Here is a 25,440-nt window from a genome sequence, read left to right on the forward strand (position 1 = left end):
ATGTAGATTATTTTTTAAGGATTTTGAGCAAATTAGTAAGATGGCCAGAGGGGAACGCACATTGGGTCAACATATTGACCAGCTTCCAGAAGTAATTAGTAATGCTGATGAGGTGAAAAATCTAATGAAAAAGGTCCCAATGCTTGAAGATAAAAACAAGGTCTTGGACAAAGCTAATATTGATTTTTAGAAGAGGTTGGAGAGTCTGGAGGCTAGAATGGTAATATTGAAAAAATGATTAAGAAGATGGTGGATCAGAACAGTAACATTTTAAAGATAGTGGTGGATAATGTCAGCAGTCTTATGAAAAAGGCTTCCAAGAAGGCTGGGGATGCGAACAGGATGGGGGAAATGAAGGCTACTATAGAGAACATGTACATTTTGGTGAATCAAGGTGTTGACCTGCTGCAGACTACCTAGTTGTTCGGGTGTTGGCTTTTTGTTGTCCTTTTGCTATTTTTTTCATCTTTGTTTATGGTTGCCCTCTTGTTTTTGTTTGTTTCTAATCTCTATGAGGCCTATTAGTTTGTGTTCTATGTTGTTTGACTTTCTGTGTTTCATCTCAGACTTCTCTTGTTCTACTATTATAACTTCTTGATACTTTTTTAAAGGTTTCGGGTCCTTCAAAACCTGATTTTACCTAATCAAGACAAACACATTCATGAATGCAACATGTCAATCATGCTAACCATCTATCCAATTCTTAGGATACTCCCCCAAAGGAATACCACCAGCATTCATGCTAATAAATATCACATAGTTTAACCGGTTACTTGCCAAATTCATTATGCTAATAATCACCCTACAATATACATAATCTATATTTGTCATAATCACATAAACTATGTTATCATTAATGAAAAAAACTGTCATAAATACATCACATAAACAATACATCCAAGTGTCAACCAAATCTCTATTTCTAACAAATACACCATCGAAAAAATCTTCATTAAGATCAATATTTTCTTATCCCTATGATCAAAATTCATCCATGTCTTCATTTTCTTCAAACAAAGTGACTACTTTAAATTTTCACATCAATCTTGTATTAGATCAAGAACATCTTAATGGAAATCTCAATGATAGCCCAATATTTGATCAAGGTCACTTTAATGATAATCTAGTCTTTAATTAAGAACTTGGCAAATATGTTATATCAAATTCAACTACGAATTTTATTTATCAATTGAATGACAACAAAAAATCAAATCATCATGATCTTGAATCTCCAATATCTTTGACAAACACAAAAACATCTAAATGTCCATGGGATATATCATTTAATCATTTAAGACAATATTAAAAATCAACTTTGAAAGAAATCCTTGAAAATAATCTCTGAATTTTGCAACAATCCTTCTTAGTAGATGTGCTTGGTTATTATTGTGGTCCTACTTGGTAGTTGTTTTGGCATTGGCTCAATGGAGTGTTCCTATGTTCATTCACTAAGTTAGCTCAATTATATGTGATGTTCTTTGCTCGTCAAGTGACTTTGATGACAATGGTTATATCTTCTTGGTGTTGTCTTGCTCTTTTGTCACCGAGTTATTATGTTGCTCAATGTTATCTAGCTCTTTTCCTTGCTGAGGAGCCTAATGTATATGGTTGAAATGTGTATTTTATGTTGGTCATGATTTTAATGAATGGATCAATCATTAGGAAGCTTATGGACCCATATTTGGGTTGTTTCTTTCTCCAATGTGGATCTAGAAATCTTTGTAAGTTATTTTGATTAGTATATGTTAGACTAATAAGGTATTGTCTTATTATCTCTAGTTTGCTTAAGCTAAAATTTAGGCATATAATAATTACTTATTTTATTAATTATTATCATGCAACCTAGGTTTTACCTTTTAGATTTTTTATCCCCTTTATAAGGATTGATCTCTTTTTAATATTCCAGTTCACTTAATATATTTTTGTTTGATTCAATTACAATGTCTCCTCTCTTATGGATCTATGAATTTAAGCCTCCATAGCTTTGCATCTCTCTTTATGTGACAGGTATTTGCATGCAGTGATTCTTGGGAGTTGTGAGGTTGAGCTTTCCTCAACTTTAACATGGTATCAAAGCTATAAACTTTCATACCTCTGCTCTCTTCATGAGAGATTTAGCTTTGGTTTTCAGATATAGTTTTGCAGAAGGTTTTTTATTGGATCCAGGGGGACTTTTAATTATGGACACTCTGAGCTCAATAAGACATCATCGTTGAGCTCAAAGCATCCAAAAACCCCCATTTCCATATAAGATTTCTCTCACTTAGACAAAGTTGTTTCTAAGGTTTTTTTTTAAAATTGCACTCAGGTCATACGGCTTGGGCACAAGTTTCAAGGCAACAATTTTTTTTTCCAAAAAGAAAATATTATATTTTTTGGAGGTTCTTTTTTTATATTAAAAATTTTTTTCTTTGATTCTTATTCTAAACTCACATACAAAAGAGAAGGTTAAAGTTCCTTTTAGAGGGCAATTTTTTGGAGACCGCACTGTGCTTTGTACCTACAACAATTTTGTATCAAGAGGAGGGCACAATTTTTCTAGGCAAACCCACATTTTTTGGTGGAATGGTTTCAAGGGTTGACTCCTACACATCCACACCTGCAAGCCTCTTTTTTTATGGACCACCACCTCATTTAGTGTCAGCCATGTCAACCACCATGCCCTGTCACATCAATACAGGTCTTCCCACTTCCAATGTGACACGTAGCTCCCATGTTTAGTGGACCCTATGTTCAATGGCATTGTTCAACACATGTTTTCTTGGTGAAGGTATATTTTTTATGCATGTGACCCTCTTGGGCTCTCTACCCAAGGCTATCAGTGAGTAATTATCTGCTCCCATAAACCACCCCCTTGTTTGACCTCTTATCAGCCCCATATGCATGTGTGGAAGCCCATTTAGTCCAACACTTGAGATTCCTCCGATAATGTTGCCAATGCTAGTGTTTCCTTTTTGGGCACTTTTTTTTGGAGGCCCATGCATTTTTTTTGGCAAATACACCCAATTTTTTAGTTGTCCTCTTCTGATATGCAGCACCCTCTATTACTCACAGGACCACCACAGTGTGCCCCTCCTTTGTCTAATAGTTTATGTGGAGTGTGTTCTTGATGTTTCGTGGTTCATTTTTTCTATGCCCCTTTCTTGGTGATTTATGGAGTTCTTTTTAACACATGCAAAATGTTTTTATGCCCACCAAAAATAACTTTCTTGCACCATCTTCTTCTCTTTGGTGACAGATTTATTTTTTCTAGCAATTGTGCTTTTTTGGCATCTCTATTTTTTCTAGCAAGGAGGAATTTTTTTTGGTGAACTAGATTTTTTTTGCCTCGATGATCATTTCACCATCAAATTTGGGCTTGTCACTTTATGAAATCAACACTTGTACTATTTTAACATGGATGCACTTTCCTTTTAAAACATTTTAGCTCCCTCTTCATAATGCCTTCTTTGAACCATGGATGTACATGTTATTTATCTCATTTTCTCCTCTCTTCTTCATCTTTCTCTATTTTCTCCTAGTATCTGCCTCTTTTTTTTGTGGCACTCCAAACCTAATCTCTAGGACCAAGTCAACTCAAGTCGACCTGTCTTGGATTAGGTTGACCAAGGTGACCTAGTCTCGAGTGATTTTGGGGCTCGGGGCCCAAAATGTCTCGAGGGTTTAATTAATTTTCTTTTGCTCTCTCGTTAGCTTGTATTGTTTTCTCGACTAAAAATTCATATAGAAGGAGACTTGGAGGCTTCATTTTAATATCTCAATTTGTAATTCAATTCCAAGATCACAAACTCTTTCTCTCAAGTGAAGATTCCTACATTTTGCATTTAAAGGCTTCAAGTATTCAAGATTGTTCAAACATTTAAGCAAGGAGATTTATATCTAGCATTGAAGGATCCTTTGTGAGCATTTCTTGTTTAAGATATAGCTTATTGTTGGCCATCAAGGGAGGAGATCTATATTGAAGTGTTCATCCTCTTCTTCATTGATGCACTTCTACATCCATGGAACCACGATGGGATTATGGTATATCTATTGCAAAGTGTGGAGATGCCCTACATTCATAGTTTAAGATCTATAATATAATTACATAAAAAAATCCTGACTAACAAGGGCTTCAAGTAAGGTGAATCCTGACATTTATCTTGTCTTTCAATCATTTACATTTATATTTCTCAATTATAGTTAATTTCTTAACCTAGGGGTTGACCAAGGTAAGCCCTCATCAAATCCCAACAACAAAACTCTTATTTTCTTTATTCATTTGTAGGATACCAGTCAGAGCTTACAGATCTGGAGCTTACTTTTTGGGAGCTTTCTATAGAAGTAAGTTTTAGGTGATCGAACTATGCCAACCTAGTTGTAGGATGTCCTTCCAACTCAACCTAGTCCTGCAATATCCTTTTCTAGGGAGATTTATGGGTTTTGTTCATTTTGTCATGTTATTCCGAGATCCGCACATGGATATTTAGAAAGAGTTCAAATTTGTGAGTTTCAAAGCCAAAATACATCTTCACCTACACATTTTAAGGTGAGTCTTTTATATTTCATTTCATTTCATATCTTTACCCTATATCTATATCTTAATTGGGCTAATTGTATACTCATAGCATCTAGATTTACATTATTTAAGTAATTACTTCAATTTCACATTCACATTATCCTATCAAGGGCCAAAGATTACATTTCCTTGTATTAGATTCATCTTTATAATTCAAATTTAGTATTAGCACCCTTCTTATTTGGGGTTCTAGCTAATATAATTGGGATCATAAGTGGAATCATATTTGGAAATTCCTCTCTTTCCCTTGCATACATATTTGAATGGCTTAGTGGCCTAGAAATAAGGGGACCTAAATTCCTATTAAAGTGTCTCCCTTTTCCCCCTAAACATTTTGGTGAACCCGACTTGTGCCCCTTCCTTATTGGAGTTAGATTATTTGTTTTAGGTGTTTACCTTCTTTTGGTGAACCTGACTTGTGCTCCTTTCTTTTTGAAGTTAGCCCTTTTAATCATAGAGTTTGATTTAGCTATCTTGTATGTGGTTATATCTTATTTTATGCTATATTTGCATGGTTAGATCTCATTAGGTTATCCTCTTATGATCTTATCTTTTATTAGCTTAATTACACAAAGTCCAACCTATATAATTCTTGTTAGGTGAAGCCGTAAACTCATGGGCTCATTTGATCATGACTCCTCTTTTCTTCCTAGTACTCATGATGACACTCATGTTTTTACTCATGACCTTAATCCTATAATGGAACATAACTCTTCTCACTCATCCCATGATGACAATGATTCTTTAAGAGTTCCTCATTCACAAGTTGATAAGATTTATCATGTATTTGATAATTGGAAACTTGGCTTGCTCAATAAAATTAGAATCCCGATAGTGTTGCTTCTATTGAAGCTCTTAGGATGGTTGTTAAAATTGATGATAATAACCTTTCTATCTTACATGGTACATCACACCTTATTAATGCTCATGTTAAGTATTTTATGGAATGTTCCCAAGAGATGGGATATCCTCCTCCTTCCATAATTGTTGAACCTTCTATTCCAATTCCTACCACTCTTTCTAGCATACCTAGATATGCTTCACCTCTTATGACTACTTCTATACAATTTTTTGTGTGTTGGTTTTTCAATCCTTTCACTTCCCATGAGTGTTCCTCCTACTTCCATTCCTTCTTCATTACCTTCATATAATGTGGTTCCTTTTACTTATTTGAACCCTTTACCCATTCCTTCTAAACCTCTGTCAACATCCTTACATATTCCTTATGCTTCTTATAACTTTCCTAATCCATCTAGCATACCTATGCCTACTACCCTTTCTTCTGATCCTGTCATTAGTACTTTAGTTCAAATTTTCATTGCTTTACAACATCTTACTTAATTAACTCAATCTAAGTACAATATTCCTACATGTGACATTGCTAATCCCTTTTCCTTAGATATCCTTTGTGTTGTTATACCACAATGTGTTGAGGTACCTCATCTTGAGACTTGTAATGGTAAGGGAGATCTTGTAATTCATGTTAAAACTTTCTAAATTATATGTAGTGATTTTTCCCATGACTATAGGTTTATAGCTAAGTTATTCTCATGTACTTTTATGGATAGAGCCTTGCAATAGTATAGCTCTCTACCTTCTTATTCTATTGATTATTTTCAAATTCTTGCTAATGCTTTTATTCAATAGTATAATAATAATATTGGTCCACAAATTTCTTTAACTAATTTAATGCATTGTAAGAAGAATGGTAAGAGAAAGTTACTGAATTTATTGGTAGATTTAAACATTTGTATGCCCAAACTTCTTATCTTGTGCTTGGTCTTAATATTCAATGCATCTTTATTTCTAATTTACAAAAAGACATTAGGGACAAGATTATCCTTACTACCTCCTTTCCACATCTATGTGCAATGGTTCACCATTATGAGTTACAACTAAGTCAACTCAAGAGCTCTACTCCAATGACTCTTGTTTCTAGTGATAAGAGTGATGCTACCAAAAATTCAAATAAGTTCTCTAACAATTTCATCATAATCAAGTCTACAAATATAATTGATGATCAGGTGGCTACTACATCTAGAGGTATGACTACTATTTCCTTTGTATATCATCCTAATCATCAACATACTCAATTATTTGATCCTTTGATTGAGGTGGTGACTAAACTGATTCATGCTCGAGTTCTTAACCATCCTCCTATTCATCTTATTGATCCTAGTAAGTTGTTTCCTAAATCTTTTGATTCAAATGATTTATGTCAATATCACCATCAACCAAGTCATGATACTAAAAAATGTTATGGTTTGAATAATGTTATTCAAGAACTTGTTGATTCTAAGGCTATATCTATTGATGCTCAAGTTAATAACATGAATAAATCTATTGCACTGCCTAATCATAATTTTTATATTTACACTAATCCTTTACCTTCCTACTCAATGAATGTTTTTAATCAACCTCCTTCCGGTCACCATATTAATTTTGATGAGAAGATACAAGAAGAAAATCACATGGTTAATCATATGGAGTTAGCACCTCAACCTTTGATTTCTTCTTCATCTAAACCTAAATAGACACCTATTATTAGCTTTCATCAGTCTAACATGTTCAAGAAGCCTAATGATCCTCTTTACATCAATGCTAGAGTTGATAATATCCTTCTCATGGTACTTTGGTTAATCCTTTCTTTGTTGTGAATGTTATCACCGAAGAACACCTTTTTAACAAATGATTTCATAGAGATACTTATGATTCAACTCTTGTATGGATTCAAACTTGTAATGGTTTTTTAATCATCCTCAAGGTTCTATCACTTTGTGTGTTACTCTTTCAAGGAAAGTCTTTTTTACTACGTTTGTCGTTATTCCTACTTTCGATCAATTTCAAGTTAAGCTTGGTATTCCATGGATTTCTTCCATGCAAATCTATAGCTTCTCCTATTCATAAATGCCTTAAATTTCCTCATGATGGAGACATTATTACTATTAATCATTCTCTTTATAAACCATTGTGTCCTAGAGATTGTGCTGAAATTGATTTTTATTGGCCATCTCATCTTGAAAAGCCACCTACTCATCCTAGTCATCTCTATAGATACTATCAACAACATAAAGTAGCCAAGATCATGGAACTAAGTCATCCTAAGGGTTGTTCTCCTATGCCTTCCTTGCCTACTCCATTTGCTCCTTCTACATCTATACCCTTAGCTACTATATTTCAACTTGTTGATGTTCCTTCTTTGGAACCTATGGTAGTTGATCATAATCCTACTATTTTATCTCGTAGGACTATTCGTAATCAACATGCTCGTCAGTGTCGCAAGAACTGTCAAGCTAAAGCCAAGGCTAAAGATCTTTCTATTGCTTCTAAACCTACATCTTCATCTCAACCATTACCTTCCTTTCATATAGATAAACATGATGATTTTTGTTCATATTTTTACTTTTGATGAAGAACATTTTAGTAGTGATGAATAATTAATTGATATGCTTAATGGTTTTCCTAATAATATTTCTATGCACATTACAATAACTCCTAGTAATGAGTATAGTGACCCTCAAAGTCCTTGCTTAGAACTTCTTGTGATTCCTGCAATGGTGGATGTTGTTCCTCTCGCAAGTCACCACCCTTCCCCTAGCATTTTGGATCAAGATGAGGGAGACACATTGAATGCTTGATGTGAACTTCATTTATCATATTAGTCTTTTTGTTCTTGTATTGTGTTTTCTCCCACGTTGTATTTTTTGTTATATGTTTTGTTTTGATTTCTATAGACAATCCTTGTTACTTCATTGATCTCAAGAGGATAAAGTAATTGTCATGCCATATACATTCTTCTATTTGTACCTCTTTATTTTATGCTTTCTTACATTTTATGTTGTACTTGTGCTATTGTTCATACCAGTAATCTTGTATAGTCTTCTTGATTGCTTATGATATGGTAGCAACGATTCTTTTTGGTCTCCATGTTATTGGCCCAAAAAGACTTGTCTTCATTACTCTTGCGTGTATTTTCCTCCATTGTGTTGTAGTTCTACTTCCTTTAGAGAATGATGGTATTTTCATACTTGATATAATATTACATGTAATCATATGATCTTACTGACCCCAAAAGTTAGTAGACCCCTTTGTCTTTTCTATTTTGTTATGTGTTCATTTCTTGATATGTTTCTCTTCTTGGGAGCATGTCATAGTGGAAACATTATTCAGTGGATGCATGTATGTTTTCATTAAAGTCATTGCTCCCATTAAGCTTACTGTTGGCCATCAAGAGAGGAGATCTACATTGCAAGATACTAGTCAGATCTTACAGATCTGGAGCCTACTTTTCGGGATCTTTCTAGATAAGTTAGTTTCAGGTTAGTAGACTAAGTTAACCTAGTTTTAGGATGTCCTTCCAAGTTGACCTAGTCCTTTAGTGTCCTTTTATGGGGAGATTTATGGGTTTTGTTCCTTTCATCATTTTATTATGAGATCCATGGACAAATATTCAAAAATAGTTCACATCTGCGAGTTTCAAAGCCAAGATACATCTTCCTCTACGCATTTCAAGGTGAGTCTTTTATATTGTATTTCCTTTCATATCTTTACCCTAGATATGTATATATATATATATCTTAATTGGGCTAATTATATAATCATAAATCTAGATTTAGATTATTTAAGCAATTAGTTCAATTTCACATTCACATTATCCTATCAAGGGCCAAAGAGTACATTTCCTTGTATTTCATTCCTCTTTATAATTCAAATTTAGTAGTAGCACCCTTCTTCTTTGGGGTTCTAGCTAATCTAATTGGGATCATAAGTGAAATCATATTTGGAAATTCCCCTCTTTCGCTTAAATACATATTTGAATGGCTTAATGGCCGAGAAATATGGAGGCCTATAATCCTATTCAAGTGGTTCCCATTTCCCCCCTAAACACTTGCATCACCACACTTAGTTTCTCATCTATCTCTATTTGGACCTACCTTCACATTTTTTCTCATGTCTCAAACATACAAACTCCATTTTTTGCAAACAAGATATCACCAAAAAGATGGTTACGTGGTTGTCACAGTAGTATATGTAATTTTCACTTTCTGATGCTTTCTTGATGGCTTTTTCTATTGTCAAAGTTAGAAGTTCTATTTTTTTTCTATGGGAGACATATCTTGAGCGTCTAATCTCTAATTTAAGAATTATTTATATCATTGGAAAGGTCTTTTAGAGCTTTTTTAGTGACATTGGTTGTTTTTCCAAATTCTGCTCTAAGCACATTCTATTTATTTTTTGTATTTTTGCACTTTGGTAGATATCTTGGTTGTTTCATGTTCGGGGATCAATTTTGTTTCTTTAGATGATTCATCATGGGTTGTACTATCTATTGTATTAGCCTTATGTCTCTTTTGGTCTTTGTAGACATCTATTCTATGCATTTTTGCAAATACACTGAGATAAAGTGTTGTATTACATTAGTATTTTCATTTTAGTTATTTTGCCTTGTGATTTGAGCAATGTCAAATGAGGACACTCATGCAGATTATTATATTATTTGGATTCACCATATGTTGTGCCTTATTTTACATGAACTATTCTAATTAAGGTGCCATGGGGGTTGATATTTTGCCTTTGTTTTCCATCTACCTTTGTCCAGTAAGTTTTACTTCCATAACATTAGCCTCATGATATGTCTATTATTGATCACCTTAGTACACACATATGTATTCTTTTATGCATCTTGATCATGGTTCCTTGAAATGTAGTTCTATTGGCCCACTTTTCTAGTTTCCTATGACCTCACCCTTATCTACATTAGGGGGGTTCTTATGTTGGTTCTCATGCTTCCTTGGTTCAATGGAGTGACTTATGTATATAGTATTTTTTCCTATGTGCTAGGTGAATGCAGTGTCTCGGTACCTATGCATTTTAGTGAGATGGATCATCTACCATATAGACACTCTTCTTTCCATTCCTACTTTGGTTGTAACCTTCCATATTTGATTGATCAACTCTTCAGGATCCAGTGTTTTATGCCATTCAAGTATCTTCAAGCTCAGTCATTTTCCTTTTGGTGCCTCCTAGTTCAAGTACTATCTTTTGAGGGCACTCGTGTATATTATAGTCTTCTTTACATGGTCAAGTTCTATTGCAGTGGAAGTTCTTCGTATCAAAAATTAATCTTTGATAGAGCTTTGCAGCTTCTTCATGCTTCAATGGTGTTCTTCATGATCATCCTTTTGTTCCTATCTTCTGCGACATTCTCTAGTTTGGAGGCTTCTTCAGTTTTTCACTAGTTCTTTTATAATTATGTCCATCTCTTCTTGGAGTATGGTTTTTCCCATGTGGTTTTCTTTATTTCTCCTTTTTAGAGAGATTTGGTTTTGCTTATGTACCTCACAAAGCCTTGCTATCAGGACCAAAAATTACTTTCAGTAGTAGTTTCTAGGTTTTTAGCTACTCCCTAATTTTATCTTGGGGGGGTGTTAGAGTAATAAGGTGTTTTCTTATTAACTCTATTTTACTTACCTAAACTTTAAGCATATAATAATCAATTCTTTTATTAATTATTATAATGCAACCTTGATTTTGCCTTTTAGGGTTTTGATCTCCTTTATAAGGATTGATCTCTTTGTAATATTTCAATTCACTCAATATATTTTTGTTTGATTCAATTAGTCTCCTCTCTTATAGATATGCGAATTTCAGCCTTCATAGTTTTGCATCTCTCTTTCTGTGATGGGTGTTTACTTGCAATGATTCTTGGGAGATATGGGGTTGAGTTTTTGCCAACTTCAATAGTATAAATAAGGAGTCTTATTCTAGGTTTATGGGGTAATTGGTGGGGTAAATATTGAAGGCCATAGATAGTGAACTCGGCATACACAAAGAGTATTTTGTTTTGTAATTGAATCTGACTATATTGGCCGCAATTTGGAAGGCATCACATCTTGATATGTATTAAGTTTAAGGAATGAAAGGTGTGTGTGTGTGTGTGTGTGTGTGTGTGTGTGTGTGTGTGTGTGTGTGTGTGTGTGTTGTTGCTTGTGTGAGGTACCTTGGTGATTAGGTGAGACTTTGGCCCTAATTCTCAATCCTCCTTGCATCAGGTGGTATTAGAGCATAGGTTTGGATATGTAGGTTTGTAAATCTAGATCTACAATTAGGGTTCCTTCTTGTAAAGACTAGTTGGTTGATTTGTTGTGGGGTAGTATATTGTGATCTGACCTACAATTGTAGAGGGTTTCAAGATGGTTCATGGAAGGAGAGATGGAGAACCAAGTCTACCTAATATGTTAAGTCAAATTGTTGCTCGGTTGGAAGCTATTGAGACAACCCAATGTCATGGAAGATATCTTGATGATATGAGTGATGATGAAGTTGAAGGAGTATAGGTTGTTGCTACACCTGAACCTATGATGGATCCAAGAGAAGAAAGATTCCATAAGGAATTCACAAGTTTAAAGTCTGCACTGTGGTTTCACCCTCATGAATATAGTGGGAAGTTAGACTCAGATGAGTTGATGGATTGGATCCCCGAGATGGAGAAGTACTTTGAGTACAAGAACATGTAGAGGAAAACAAGGTGAAGATTGCAAGCAGAAAGTTGAAAGGACATTCATTCATCCTTGTGGTAGGAGAACCTATAATAACATCAATAAAAGATAGGTAAATGTTGGCCATTTCTGCCCCCCATTTAGCCCATCATTGATAACCGATCTTAGAGAACTTCAATGGGATAGAATATTTTTTGTGGGTTAACATGTGATTTGGTTAGAGTTAACATTTCATGTTAACTCTATCTCTTCATGAACCAAGTTGGCTCAGTTCCTTCATCAACTGAGCTAGCTTGGTCTCTTCTTTGACCTACTGAACTTGGTTTCCTCATTTTCCAAGTTGTGGGTCAACACACACATCTACAGGGGTTAACATTTTTTTAAAACCATTTTTGCCATTTTGGAGAATGACTTTGATGCTCTTTCTGAAATAGAAAAAATTGCTATTTTGAAAGGCTTACCTTTTTGCTTCTGTGAGATCGCATGTTGCCTCCTCCACTGTGCATTATGAAATGTACCAACCAATAGACTTTTGCCATGTGGCAAATCTTTTCTTGTTGAGTTGCCTTTGATCCAATGGTGCTCATATTTTTGCATCATTGCTTGGGCCTTTTGTGAAGATGCGACGGTTATTAGATTTAGATGCTTCTTTGGGAGATTCTTTGCTTCATCCTAGCCATACATTTTATACATGTTTTAATCATGTGTTGGGGACTTTCTTGCAGCATTTGAGCCATCTAATTCAAATGAAGAGATCTACATCGATGGTCACCATTTTTTGGGGTAGAAATGATCTTTTTTGCGCGGGTCAACTCTACATTTTTGCAGTAGGTTAAAATCTCATGTTATCCCACCCCGCATTTTTTGACAACAGTGTGAATTCTTCTGTTGTGGCATTGCCACATTGCAAGGACTATTCATTTAGTGTAGAATGGTTCCTTGAGCTTTGTAACACTGGTGTTGGTGCCCCTCCATGCTTATTTAATAATTTTTGCAAGGAATGATGGTCCTTTCAGCCACTGAATGCTTTCTTTGGCCCTTCTTCTCACTTCCATGGATCAAGTGATAATGGAAATCAGATTTATTTATGATTCTTCATTTATTATGTACTTTGTAACCTCAACTCCATTGTTTTTGGAGTTTGAACTCAAGGTTGTATCTGGGTTATGCCTGCCCCCCATAAAGGCAAGTTTTGTTGTTGCTCTCAGGATCTCTTTTCTCTGACCTTTTGCAAATTTATCCTCTATAAATGCTTTTGCTCTTATTCAATAGAAATTACTATTGCTTCATCCATTCTTACCCAGCTAAACTTGTGCAATCTATTATGCCTTATTTTCCTAGATGTATTTTGGCAATTTCAACACTTTATGATTATCTTCATTTCAGTTAACTAATTTGTTAAGTGAATCTGTTGTATTCTTTGCATGGTTATGTTGATTTCTTGGCTTGTTTTATGGTGCTAAGTTTGACAAGATACGGATAGTGCTATGTCTAGTGAAATCTATTGGATTTTAGTGCAATTATTGGAAGAAGTAGATCAACAATCTATTTGGTGCATCAACCCCCTTTAATTTTAGCACTTTAATTTTAGTTTCCTTCTCCCTTTTCCTTTCCAATTTTAGATTTGGTGCATTGATAGTAAGGAAGCCAACATTCTTCTGAGATTCAACCTCAAAGTGCAAGTCCCACACTTGGAGGTCATTTCCAAGTTACACAAGGTCACTTAAGGGTCATACCTCAAGCAAGCATGTAGACTTTTGTTTCAATAGTTTTTGGCATGCCTAGTGGGTCTAAATTCAAGCTTACTAAAAATCTACTAATTTGTTGGTGTCAAAATGAGGACTTCAACTTCTATGCTGAGAAGATAGTGATGCTCTTCGCATTCTAGCCTTCAAGAGGCTTGCATTCAAGCACTTGGAAACTCCATCTCTACATAATGGTTTTCAAACCAAATTTGTTGTAATTCATGCCAAAGGTTCAAACAAGGGTATCTTCTAGAGGTAACTTTTAGTTTACTGAGCTTTCATTTTCAAATCCTAGAAGAAAAAGAAGTAGACTCTCTCTATCACTAGTTAGGAGTTTAGGAGTAGCACATACACCTTCTAGATCTCTCTCTACTCCTCTAGTTGATAGATCACAACTTAGGGCACCATCTTTTCATTTGAATAGATCATTATTTCACATGGCCCTCACTAGAAATCATGTGCTTGCTACCTTTAATGGTGGAAAACCTCTTGTTTTAGCTCAAAGACATGATATCCTAGTATCTGCTCATAAAAGTCTACCAGATTTTACTGGTGAAACTTCAATTTCCCCAATAGAACATATTCAAGAAGTTTCAAATATCTGCAACATACATGGTATTATAGAGGATGATGTTGCTGTTAGAATATTAGCTTCATGACTAAAGAGAAAAGCCTTACAATGGTATAGAGGATTTCCACACAACTCTATCTAGAATTGGGATGAGCTAGGAGAAAGATTGTGCAAGCATTTCAAAGATAAGAGTGACCACCTATCACTTTTGGAGCAACTAACTACAATCAAGAGAGCACCTCATGAGTTTATGACAGATTTCAATTATAGATTCCAAAAAATATGGGATAGAGTCCCTGTGGCAGTGAAGCCCCCTCCTAGTAATGCTTTCTTACATTACCTTAAAGCTTTTAACAGTGACATTGCTACCACACTGCAAACTATGGGAGGGGACACTTTGCTAGTTGATTATGAAATTGATATAAAGGAAGAGAACACTCTATTCCAAGGGGAAAAGCTAGCTCCAAGGCCTCCAATGCCACTCTTTCTTGATATGCCTATGCACCAACCTACCATGTCTCCAATCCTGACTACAACTTCGTGTCTACCTCTTATTCTTGTTCCTTTAGTTTCCACATCTTCGAATGAGATAGATAAAATTGAGGCCATGATGCAAGTTATGATGCAAAACATAGATAAGATTAAAGATCAAAATTCTAATATAGATAAAATATTTCAGGATCAAAATTTAGTGATGCAAAAAATGAATAATGAATTGGTGACTCTGAAGAGACAACGAGCTCAAGGTAGCCGGTCTTTTTAGCCCAACTATCAAAACCACATGTTTAATAGGTAGCCAAATCATGGTCAAGTTCCATACAACTAAAATAGACTCATGGGCAATGTAGCCCCTGCAAATGCAAGTGAAAATCTAGTAAGGACAGTAGTTGCTCAAAATAATTTGGCTCAAGAACAAGAATATTGTTCCATTTGTAACTTTTCATATGATCAATGTATTTGTCATAGAGTGGAACCTTCTCAATCTTTGGCTACACAAGAGTAAGCAATAGGGCATCAATATGATGCTAATCAACCCACGATTTTTTTTCAATCCCAACAACAAGGGGACTACACTTTCATGAATTATCAGGCTAAAGATTACAACCATGTAAATCATGATGGTAATGATGGAATAGCCGACAACACTAGGAACAAAAAGAGAGCTATAGAGAATGCTCCATCCTCTTCATCAAATTAGGTTGCAATCTTGAAGGTTATCCCACATACCACAAGTGAAAATGTACAACATAATGGTGTTACTCCATTAGAAGATTAGAACAACAAGAAGACTAAAGAGCCACATGTTTCTCTCATTCATATACCAGACCCTGTGGTTACCAAGGTTCTAGCCAAGTCAACATACACTCCACTCAACATTGTATATTGAATGAAGAGGACCAATATCAGTTTTCCTATGTGGGATGTTCTTGCAATATCGTCTCAATTGGAATTTATGCAACAAGAATTAAAGATTGTCAAAGTGCAGAATGAACCGGCTACCATGGATGGAGCAATGAGCTTTGTAAAACCTATAAGGGAAGAAGAAACAAGTAAGAAAAGTAAGCCTCCCCTCTTTTATCTCTCTTTGATTATAGGAGATAGATTGGTTCACAACTGCATGATAGACTCTGGTGCTAGCACCTCGGTGATGCCAAGGTATGTAGCTGATCTTCTTGGTATTAAATATGAACCAATGCCTAAGGGAGTTATTTAATTGGATGGTAGTTCCATTCCAACATTAGTAGAGTTAAGAGGTGTAAAGATGGCATTGCATATATATCTTGGTTGTAATGTTATACAAGACATATCATTTGTTGAGCTTCCCCCACATTTTTCTATTTGACTATCTAGGGACTTCACTACACAAATTGGTGGCTATATTGCATTTGATTGGTCCTACATGTTCTTTAGGACTAGATATGGAACAAAGGCTTCCATAAAGGCAAAACCATTGGCCCTTAATCACATAGAAACTTATACACCTAGCCCCATAAATATGAATTGCATAATCCATGAAGAGGATGAGGAATGTATAACTCATGAACATGTTACTCTCCTAACAGAGGTTCATGATTATCTTTTAGATGAATGGGCTAATGCCTTCCAATTGACTTGATACAAGTAGTTGAAGAGGCAGACCTTAGAACTTAGTGTATATTTGAGGAGGGTGCTCCTATTCCGTATCTCGTGAAAGAAAAAGAAGATACAAATGGATTGTGGAATATGTTCTTTGATGGCTCAAGGAAAAAAAATGGTTTAGGTGCTAGTGTAATGCGTGTTTCCCCTAGTTTGGAGAAATATTACTTTTCATATAGACTCCAATTCAACTGCACTAACAATGTGGCTAAGTATGAAGCCTTAATCCAAGGTCTCCAACTTACACAAAGAAGAGGTATAAGGCTCTTGAAAGTATTTGGGGACACCAAGTTAGTTGTGAATCAAATTAGAAATCAAAATGTTACAAAGAAAAACCTTCTCAAGTCTACTTGAAGGTTTCCAGGCATTCAATATTTAGAGTGTTCCTAGAAATAAAAACAAACATGTTGATAGACTTCGAGCAATTGGTGCTCACTATGATATACCAAAACATGTTGCTAATGCAAAGGAATAACATATGAGACTTGTTGTCCTAGACAATTGCACGAATTGGAAAGTCTTTGATTTAGATTTACAAATTGTTAATTTTATACAAAATGAAGCAGAGTCCTCTACTAAAAATTGGTCTAAGTTGCAAAGCCAATATGGAGATCAAATTATGAATCTTAATTCCAACATGTTGCCTAAAGGTCTAGTCACTTTAGAGGGCATATTTAACTCTAATGATCAAGCAAGAAGCAAGGGCTTGAACCTAACTACAAGGAGGGATGGCTACATACCTATCACCATTGCTAATGGAAAGACTCTTAAGTTGGGAAAGGTGTGCACTGAGACTGGGCAAGAGGTCTTCATCAATTTATGTCAAGAATTCAGTGATGTTATTGCTTGGACATATAAAGACTTAAAGGGTTTTGACCCAAGATTATTTTAGCACACCATAGATTTAAACCATGATGCAAAGCTTGTTATACAAAATAAAAGACCAATCAACCCTAAGATTTAACCCTTAAGCCAATATTGTTTTTCCTACTAAGAACTCTTCATGGATAGCCAATCTTGTTCTCGTTAGAAAGAAGAATGGAGAAATCAGATTATGTGTAGATTTTAGGGACCTTAATAAGGCTTCTCTTAAAGATCACCATCCCCTTCCTTCCATGGAACAAATTCTGCTCAAGGTTAGTGGCTCAGAGAGGTTTTACTTCTTAGATGGTTTTTTAGGCTATAACTAAGTCTTAGTCCAGGAGTCATATCGATACAAGACAACCTTCATCACTAAATGGGGTACTTATGACTATTGTAAAATTCCATTTTGACTAACCAATGCAAGTGCTACATTTCAAAAAGAAACGGGGATGGCTTTTAAGGGTATGTTAGAAATTTTTTTGTTGGTATATCTTGATGATATAATTGTCTATTCGAAGCATGCAGTAGATCACTTTGATCATCTGAGGTGGGTGTTCATCAAATGCAAAGAGTATGGTGTCTCTAAATTGAAAAAAATGTGTGTTTGCTACTGATCATGGAAAGCTCCTGGGATACATTATGTCAAGAGATGGGATAGTGATAGATCCAGAAAGGGTGGAAGCGATTCTCTCTCTCCCACTTCCCGACCACAAGAAAGGATTGTAGAGTTTTCTTGGTAGGATCAACTTTGTGAGAAGGTTCATCCCTGATCTTGCTTCTATAGTGAAGCCTCTTACAACCATGTTAAAGAAGAATATGATGTTTAATTGGACCAAGGAAGGAAAGGCTAGCTTTGAGGAGACTAAGAAATCAATTGCAACAACTCCCACTCTTATTAATCCCAACTTTGATAGGGATTTTGAAATGTCCCTTTACTAATTTTGTATGATATTTCAAGCCTCTAATCATATCTTTAAGATCAAACAACCAATATTTCAAAGATCCACCAATTTCTCAATAAACCCCAAATCGGGTATGCCGAAAATAGTGCCAAAAACTTCACAGCTTCACATATTATTAGTAAATTTGAAAGTGGAAATTTTTATAGAAATTTCAGCAGCATAAAAGCCTAAAAAATGACATTTTAAGATCTGTATAACATTTACACAACAGCTCCCAAACGGAGGATAAAAACAATGCTCATCGGGCTCCCGAAAACAACATAGAATAGCCCGAAAACACCACAAAAACACTAATAATCTATCAAAGAAGCATAATCATGACCAAATACATATATTCAGCTCTATTTTAACATCTAAAAGTCTGAAATACAGCAGCAACCCAAACTGATATGAAATACTCAACCGGAAACACCAAACTCTTACAAAAAATCACACCCGAAAAGCCACAAATCTGCACTGTTCAGCACAAAGGCAAACTCTGCATGAGCATGCACATGGAATGGCTTCAAAATCCCATCCTTAACCTTCCTATAAACTTGCAAACTCCCGTTCTTGGGTCTCCTTCTCCACAGGTTTGGCAGCCTCTGAAGAATAACAAAGAAATGAGCAAAAATCAAGTTCTCTAATGAGCCCAAAATGCCTCCAAACTCCTTAAAAGAGGGCATAACCCTAACTCACGTCCAAGAGGGGTTAATAAAAAATATTTTAATAATAATTTTCATTTATTAGTCCATTCACTTCCAAAGATTATCCCCTTTTGCTAAAACTTCACCTTTTTGGGCCTGCCTGCCTTAGCAAAGATTATTATTTTTAATTATTTGAAAAGGGGACATGACAGATTTCATCCTCTATTCTCTTGGAGGAGATTCAAGTATATCAGTTGTTTTAACATAATTAAATGAAGAAAATTTGGAGCAACCCATTGCTTTCTTTAGTGAAGGACTTTAAAACTATGAGAGAAGATATATATATATATATATATATATATATATATATATATATATATATATATATATATATATATAGAGAGAGAGAGAGAGAGAGAGAGAGGGGGGGGGGGGGGGGGGGGGGCAAGTTATTGTTTTTGTAAGGGCTCTAAAAAAATTTAGACACCTACTATCCCATAACAAGGTTTAGCTCTTAGTTCCACATGCAAGTGTACAGGAATTCCTTTTGAACAAGGATATTAATGAAAAGAGAATTGGATAACCAAGATAACACAAGCTTGTGAGCAAATCTTCTCATCTTTTGAAACACTTGAAGAGATTTCCCTCTTAATGCAGGATGAACAACCAAAAGATGATGAAAATTAGGATGATTGGTTGCATGACATGACTACCTTCTTAGTAGAAGGAAGATGTCCACAAGGCCTAAATAGAGCCAAGAGAAGATAGTTCAAGTTGCAGTCTATTCCTTATGTCTCGATGGATGGAATATTATTTAGTAAGGATTCTAATGGAGTCCTATTAAGGTGAATCAATACAAATTAGATCAACAGACTGTTAAAAAAAATTTATGATGGCCTTGTTGACAGCCATTTCTCAGCTAGGATTATAGCGATGAAGATAATGAGGGATGGTTATTATTGGCCAACCTTATTCAATGATTCTCATAAATGGGTGAGGAAGTGTGAGAAATGTGCCTTCTTTATAGGAAAATAAAGATTGGTTTCCCTTCCTCTTCATCCTATTCAATTTGATCAACCTTTTTCTCAACGGGGTTTGGATTTCATTGGTCTCATAAACCCACCCTCTAGTTCTAGCAACAAATGGATCCTAGCAGCCACAGATTAGGTCACGAGATAGACAGAGGAAGTAGCTTTGTGAGATGCAACAAAAGCTTCAACAGTTGAGTTCCTTGATGGAATAGTGACCAAATTTGGTGTTCCTTCAACTATCATATCAAATAATGCTAAGTCTTTTGTTGGAACTCATATATACTCTTGGGTTGTTGAACATAGAATATATTTGAGCACTTCCTCAAATTATTATCCCCAAGAGAATGGCCTAGCTGAATCCTCCAATAAGAACCTCATCAGAATAATAAAGAAGACAATTGAAGATAATTAGAGGTGTTGGCATGCCAAGTTGAGGATTGCCCTTTGGGCTAATAAAATTACACCCTTGAGAAAGTGATTGGAAACTCACCCTTCATGCTAGTAGATGGAAGGGAAGAAAGGCTTCCCATTTCACTTGAGTTTACCTCTCTTGAACTAGCTCATCAATTGGAGCTAGTTGAGAATGATGTTATGACATTCTGGCTAGCTGAATTAATGGAACTGGAACAAAAAAGACAAGAAGCTGTGCATACACTTGAGGCACATTAGCAATAGGTTAAAAGAAGCTTTGACAAGAAGTCTATGATTAGAATCTTTAAGGAAGGATACGTTGTACTCAAGTGGGATGCTAATAGAGCTAATTTTGGTAGGCACTCCAAATTTGATGCTATGTGGAGTGATCCATATATTATCACCAACTACAAAGAGGCCAATGCTTTTCAATTATCCAGGCCCGATGGTGAAGTTCTTCCAATCTCAGTCAATGGGATTCACCTTAAACCTTGCTTCTAGAGGAGGTTAAAGGTTTTATGTACATATTAGAGTAGTTTTCTTTCTTTCCAAGAAGTGCATGAGAACATTTTTCTCATTTATGGAGCTGTCCCGAGCTTTCTAGAGCTCACCGGAGCCTTTTTTTTTTTGTTGGTTACATATTTTGTGAAGTTGCAAGTGGGATAATGTGCCAATTATTTCTAGTGACTCTATGCCCAATGGATTTCGAAGGCCACTGATCTATGCTTAGCAAGCAAGCATCCCATTGAGTCGCCAAGAATGTTGACCATTTCTGCTCCCCATTCAACCCATCATTGATAACCGATTTGAGAGATCTTCAATGGGCTAGATTCTTTGTTGTGGTTTAGCATGCAATTTGGTTGGAGTTAAAATTTTCTGTTAACATCCACAAAGAGCTCATCCAAGATGGTTGACCTTCCATCTTCTAAAAATTGTCATGTTGCAAAATGTTGTCAGCAACATTTTTGACAACATAGCAACATTTTACACTTTTTTCGTATTTTTGTATTTTATGCTACTACATGCCTACTTTGAACCTTAAATAGGTCCAAAGGCTTATAATGAACATTTTAACACTACATTTTACTCCATCTATGGCCTTGCATGACATTTTCCACTTTTAGGGTCTTTGATTTACTTTGACCAACATTGACTGAAACATAACCTTGGTCTACATGACCTTAATTGAACACATACTTACATGAAATTGAAATAACTAATTCACTAACCTAACATGACTCAAAACATACTAACTATGATCCAAAATTCAATGGAGATGGTCAGGGTGCTCCTACACCATACTCCCTTTGTTGAAAAAACTTAATTCCCTTGAGTTTGTTGCAGGGACTCTGTTTGATGTTGATGTTGCCTCCTTTTTTAGTTGCTTGAAACTTTTTCTAACCATTTTCCTTTTTCTTCTTCATCTTCACATTGTTCCAAATGATCTCGATCTCTGCTATTCTTCTTGGAGGCCAAACTGCGATCTTCTTTTCTTCAACCCTGTCTTGGACTATAGGGATAATCAGAATTGTGCCAATCTCTGGTGGCTCTTTTATCTGAGATACCTTGGCTCCACATGAAGCAATATTTTTCATCTTTACACAAGGTTTACCTTGCCTTGGTGAACTAAATACAGTACTTTGACTGTTCAGCATACCACTTGCCAAAAATGATGGCTTCATCCAATTCAACAACTTTAACCTTACTATTTTTACTTCATTTTTTTGCACTTTAATTATGTTTATTGTCCATGGATAACTCATTGCCTCTGGATTAAGAGACTTCAATTCTATACTATCTATGGTATTGCATTGACCCATCACCATCTTCTTGTAATCGTGAACCTCTTCTTGCCTGGAGGTTAGCTCTGTAACTTCATTCGTTTGATTACATTCTATCTGATTCCAATATTGCTTGCCAATGATAGAAAAAAGAATTAGCCTCTCCAAGGGCATGTCCCTATTCTCTACATAAATTGAGGTCTTCTCTACCTCTTTCACTAATTCAATCTTCAAATGGCCTTTCTCTTTACTACTGTCATCAATATTTACAGTCATAGTGCTAACTATCTACTCCATGTTTCTTTCATGCTATAGGGAATTTACTGCCACTTCATGGTCCAACTCTTCTTATATGTCATCTTCACCATTACTGTCCTCTATAATGGACATTTTTTCTCCCTTTGGCATTGTCATTTGGTCTAACTCAGTGACCGTTCCTTTTCTAGCTGCTTGATCATTTGTCTTAACAAGTTCCTCCACATCTTTATCCTCTTTACTGTCAAATTTCTGCTTAGCTTCTTCCTCTACCTGTTGCCTTATCAATACCTCTAGTCTCCTTCCTCTTTCTTCATTCTTTTCTAGTGCCTTCTTCAAATTTCTAATCTCCTCTAACATTCTTTCCTCCTCTTCTCTCTATCTTCTCTTTCTCTCTTCTTTCTTTCTCCTTCTGCCTTCCTTTTGTCTTCTCAAGGTATCTTTGTAGCATACCCATGCTTTCCATATTTCTTCCTCTTGTGGTGTCATCCTTGGTATTTCCCAAACACAATAACAATTCCCACTTCAACTATAAACTGTCACAATGTCTCTGTCCTATTTTAACCCAACAAGAATTATAAACTGTCTTTCTACATAAAACCAAAATCTTGCCCACAACAATCACCATATTCTATCAAACTTATGCAACCAACATAACTATGCTATCCAATATGATGCAATCCTTCTATGATACCAAATATGATGCAAGTAGGGAGGTGTTCTACATGTTCTTCTAAAAAACTCTTCCACTTGGCTTCTTCCAAGCATTACCAAGCACATCACAATTAGTCCCTTAGGACTCTCCCAAGGCTAGAGATCAGGTAGTTGGCCCTTTCCTCATGCCACACTCACCTCTTCCAAGTATCTCTACCTATATCTTCACAAACACAAACAATTACCCTTATCACCACACAACACCTCCACTCCTTTACATTGTCCAAGATCTTTCATAAACTCCACCCCCAAATGCTTCCAAGGGCTTAAGTAATCACAAACATAGTGGTTTCAAATAGTCATAAGGTTCCATGCACCTTAATGGGCTCCAAACACCAATCCTAACAAACTAACCTAATGAGGGCTCTTCCTTATAGCCCTATCTTGGGGTTTTCAAGCAAGAAATCAAAATCTTTCAAAACAACTACCCAAACTAAAGGAGGATTTAGATACCCAATGATAAGCTCTACCAAACTTCAAAATCTTAGGTTTTCAACTATTCATTAAGGCATTCAAATTCCAAGCCCTAATCTAGGCTAATAGGCCTAAAGAACATACTCGACTATAAACTCACAAAACCCTCAAAGAACTTGAACAAATGAACTTGCCTTTACACTTAACTTATCAAGAGATTTCAAACTTCTAACTTTTGAGCACCTAGCCATTGTGAAGATGGCCGAACCTTCAAACACTAGCCTTAATGAGGGTTTCATTGTTATTTTAAGAAACTACTCCAAACCTCCATTATCTCGGCTACCAAAATATTCCAAAGGGTTCTTCAGCATCCCATGAATGACTGCAACCCTCCAAACACCATGTAGCTTAGACACAAGTCTCTGTCACATTTCTTGAGTGTTGATACCTTGTTTTCTTCATGCAACAACAAATGCCTTATAGATTCTCAACCAACTCCATTATAAAGAGCAAGGTTATGGTGTAAACCTACAAAAATGATAATCTAAAACAATAAAGAAAATATTCATATCTTCCCTAACTCTGTATAGTGAGAACATGCAACCAATGTGGTACTTCACTTTGAAAGTGTACATAATTTATTGTCTAATAGTGAGTCGTGAGATCTTGGCCAATAACCCCATGATACTAGCTACACATTTTAACATCAATAGTAGTAGTTCTAGACTTCATTACCATATATAGAAAGCTTAAGAGTCACCACATCCACAAAGTAAGGGAGAAGATATTAGGACTATAGTTAAATACCAACACACCAACATATTTCACAAAAAAAAAAAAAAAAAACTGATTTTATTACTCAAAACCACACACCATACCCTTCACTTTTCTTCTCCACAACTCATTCTCTATCCTCTACATGAGGTTGCATTGCTTATGTAATAGCATGACCTTTCACATTCCCAAAGAGCTCATCCAAGATGGTTGACCTTCCATCTTCTAAAAACTGTCATGTTGCAAAATGTTGTCAACAACATAGCAACATTTTACACTTTTTTGGCATTTTATGCTACTACATACCTACTTGGCACCTTAAATAGGTCCAAAGGCATATAATGAACATTTTAACACTACATTTTACTCCATATATGGCCTTGCATGGATTTTTCCACTTGTAGGATCTTCAACTTACTTTAACCAACATTGACTAAAACATAACCTTGGTCTACATGACCCTAATTGAACACATACTTACATAAAATTGAAATAACTAATTCACTAACCTAACTTGACTCAAAATGTACTAACTATGATCCAAAATTCAATGGAGATGGTCAGGGTTCTCCTACACCATAATAAGTTTGTGGAATACTAATTCACCCCCCCACCACCCCACCACCCCCCTCCCCCCCCCCCCCCCAAGTATTTCCTATTTCTAATAATTGGTATCAGATCACAATTACTTAGAAGAGGCCTAACAAGTCAAGTAAGATCTATATGGATATGGATCAATTATAGAAGAACCTAGAAGAAACTCTTAAATAGTTTGATGTACTTACAAAAGAAATAGATACTCTGAAGGATATGTATGAAGATGTTAAAGACTACATTGAGAAACTAAAGGACAAGTTAGAACATATCAGATATAAGAAAGACTCTAAAGATCAAATCAAGGACTGCAATGAAGTTTCAAGGCTTAAGAAAGAAAATGAGATTATGAAGCATGATCTAAAGATTATAAATCTAAATTTGAGTTTGAAGGATGATGTGAAGGAAATTGAATCAGATCCAAGATTAGAGAATGCAAATTTGAAATCAAAACTTGCAAAGATGACATCTAAACTTGAATTGTCAAACTTGTAATATGCACAAC

Source organism: Cupressus sempervirens, chromosome 3, assembly GCF_028749045.1.
Source record: "Cupressus sempervirens isolate cs-2001-9-10 chromosome 3, ASM2874904v1, whole genome shotgun sequence".
NCBI lineage: Eukaryota > Viridiplantae > Streptophyta > Pinopsida > Cupressales > Cupressaceae > Cupressus > Cupressus sempervirens.